Here is a 3,851-nt window from a genome sequence, read left to right as displayed (position 1 = left end):
CAAAACTGAAAAATTTAAACTTGAAATTTTAGACATATTTCTAGGCAGCTCCTAGAAGTCACTGTGATACGGAGTGTTCCACAGAACACAAAATCACAGAAAGCACAAAGCGTGAGAAATGTGAGGAGACAACAGACAACAGAGAGCTTCTGGAGACACTCCTCTACAGGTTGGGGGTTGAGGGGATGAGTCAACTGCAATCACAGGTTGGGGCACGATTGAAAGAGAATAGCACCGAGAGCAAACACAGTTGGGAAATGCTCTCCAGGGAATGGCAGAAAGGGTAAAGCATTATTCATTCATTCATTCACTCATTCACTCATTCATTCCCTCACAGATTTCACAAGTATTTACTGTGCTAGTCATAGTGACATAGTGAAGAGAACTGATTAGAAAAGGAATTACATAGAAAAAGAGATGAAAAGCACCACAAACATTTGATTATGATATGCCGGATGGTGATCCTAGTAGAGTAAGAATCTCTACCCAGAAATTTAGGGTTACCCTGGCTGGTTCAGTCAGTAGAACATGTGACTCTTGATCTCAGGGTCTTTCAGTTCAAGGCCTGCACTGGGTGTAAAGTTTCCTTTTATAAAAGAAAAAGTGTTTATGCTTTTATACAAAGAAGAAGAAGAAGGAGGAGGAGGAGGAGGGGAGGGGCAATTTGGGGCACTACATATAGGACATAGCCTCATGTGAAACTCCTGGTCTGATTTTCATAAATTTCAGATCAGGTTTTAGTTGGTCTGACTCAACCTGCCAGTTGCACTTGGGGAATAAGGAGGGAAGCATGCTTCACAGAGGTTTTTTGAATTGCCTTTGAGATGCTTTGAGCATCCACAGTTCTCAGCCTTGAAGGAAGAGGAGGAGCAGAGATGTATGAATTTAACAAAGGTTAACACTCCTTCTGAACAATGTCTAAGGGAACAACTAGTTATGAATAATGCATAAATAAACTTTAAGCTGTTCATTTCACTTTCAGTTTAAAAGATATTTGAAAGATATAAATCAAGAAAGTTATAAGGGACTATTACTTACCATTGATCTATGAACTACATAAGGGCTAGGACTTTTTCATATATATCTTTACCTACAGAGCTAGCCCCCAGTATAGTGCACTGCACGGAAATGGCATTTCGTATTTGTGGAACTTAATGAAGGATCTGTTTATCCTTCAGTGACCCTGTTTACTTATGCTTTTACCAATCACTTTGTAAAAATAATTTCACGGATATGCTTAGACTAATAAAATGATACCCCAGAGTGTTCTTTCAAACATATTAACAAGTGACAAGAGGAGGCTGCCATAACATTGTCTCCAGTCTTTCTCAAATAGAAATTTTAAGAAATATTTCTCAAAATTAAAAAAAAATAGACAAGATAGTGACTTGTTGGCCTGGCAGCATAGTTGAGTTCATCCGTAAGTACCTCTTTAAGGATATCTTCCCAAAGCAGAATAACTAAACAAGAAAAAATAAAACAAGTATTACTGCAGTTAGGAAATACTTATAAGGCCAAAATGACATATAGTTTCTGTAGTTATGATGTTGCTATCACTCAGTAAGTGGCTGAAGAAATTAGAAATAATATGAGAAAAGAATCCATCAAAATCCTTGAGGAGAACACAGGCAGCAACCTCTTCAACCTCAGGTGCAACAACTTCTTTCTAGAAACATTGCCAAAAGGAAAGGAAGCAAGGGCAAAAATGAACTATTGGGACTTCATCAAGATCAAAAGCTTTTGCACAGCAAAGGAAACAGTCAACAAAACCAAAGACAACTGACAGAATGGGAGTAGATATTTGAAAATGACATATCAGATGAAAGGCTAGTATCTAAAATCTATAAAGAACATATCAAATTCAACACCCAAACAACAAATAGTCCAATCAAGAAATGGGCAGAGGACATGAACAGACATTTCTGCAAAGAAGACATCCAGATGGCCAACAGACACATGAAAAAGTACTCCACATCACTTGGCATCAGGGAAATACAAATCAAAACCACAATGAGATACCACCTCACACCAGTTAGAATGGCTAAAGTTGACAAGTCAGGAAACAACAGGTGCTGGCGAGGATGCCGAGAAAGGGGAACACTTCCACACTGTTGTTGGGAATGCAAGCTGGTGCAACCACTCCGGAAAACAGCATGGAGGTTCCTCAAAAAGTTGAAAATAGGACTACCCTACAACCCACCATTCACACTACTGGGTATTTACTCTAAAGATACAAATGTAGTGATCCTAAGGGGCACGTGCACCTGAATGTTTATAGCAGCAGTGTCCACCGTAGCCAAACTATGGAGAGAACCTTGATGTCCCTCAACAGATGAATGGATAAAGAAGATGTGAGATATATATATATATATATATATATATATACACACACACACACACATACACACATACACACATACATACAGTGGAATACTATGCAGTCATCAAAAGAAATGAAATCGTGCCATTTGCTATGACGTGGATGGAACTAGAGGGTATTATTCTGAGTCAAATAAGTCAATCTGAGAAAGATAATTATCATATGATCTCCCTGATAAGAGGAAGTTGAGAAGCAAAGTGAGGGGTTTGGGGGGGAGGGAAGGAAAAAATGAAACAAGACGGGATGTGGAGGGAGACAAACCATAAGAGACTCAATCTCACAAAACAAACTGAGGGGGGCCGGGGGTAGGGGGATAGGGCGAGGGTGGTTGGGTTATGGACATTGAGGAATATGTGTGCTACAGTGATTGCTGTGAAGTGTGTAAACGTGGCGATTCACAGACCTGCACCCCTGGGGCTAATAATACATTATATGTTAATAAAAAGTAAAACAAGAAATTAGAAATAGAATGCAATATTACCCATTTTTAAAAATAACACAACAGAAAATGTTGCCAAGATACTGAGCTTTATCATCTCTACCCCTTGTTCTCCTGGTTACTTTTGTTCTGTCTACCCTACGTGACAATGTTTGTTGATATAGTTAAATCCAGTTTTCATTTTTGGTGCTGCTGCATGCTGCTGAGATGCACAGAGGCTAACAAGACGGTCTCTTTTGGCAAAATTCCTCTGTCAGTGTGCAGCCCAAGCTTATTTCCCAGAGTGCTTTCTAAAAGTCTAAATGACATCAAGAATGCTTAGTTGTTGCCTAGTTTTTTTCAGGCAAAACTATTTTCTCACGAATCTCGTAATTGTGTTATGGGGTAGAGAACTCCCCTTTTCACCCTTATGTATTATTTCTATACAATATGTCATATACGGTACGGCTGGATATTGAAATTTTGCCTGGTAAGGGTTGATACTTAATGGATCTCATCTTCAAAAGACTCTATCTTTGATCATGAGCTTAACAACCTTGAATAAATTCAGTTTACATATTCAAAGAATCTGTAGCTTAAGGATGGACCCAGACAAGTAAATAGCAATGTTTATTGCTTTGAAATGGAATCTGTAGGGAAGAAGGATAAATTTATATATGTATATATATATATGTATATATATATAAATATATGTAAATATATATGTATATATAAAATATATAAAATATATATTATATAAATTTTATATATATATAAAATATATATAAATTTATCCTTCTTCCCTACAGATTCCATTTCAAAGCAATAAACATTGCTATTTACTTGTCTGGGTCCATCCTTAAGCTACAGATTATATATATATATATATTTTATATATATGTGTGTATATATATGTATATATGTATGTGTATATATATAAAATATATACATATACATGTGTTTATACACACACATATATATACATACATATATACTTATATATACATATATATATTACTTTGAAATGGATAAATTTATATATAAATAATATAT

This window comes from Martes martes, assembly GCF_963455335.1.
Source record: "Martes martes genome assembly, chromosome: 5".
Classification (NCBI taxonomy): Eukaryota; Metazoa; Chordata; class Mammalia; order Carnivora; family Mustelidae; genus Martes; species Martes martes.
This window is presented reverse-complemented; position numbering follows the sequence as displayed.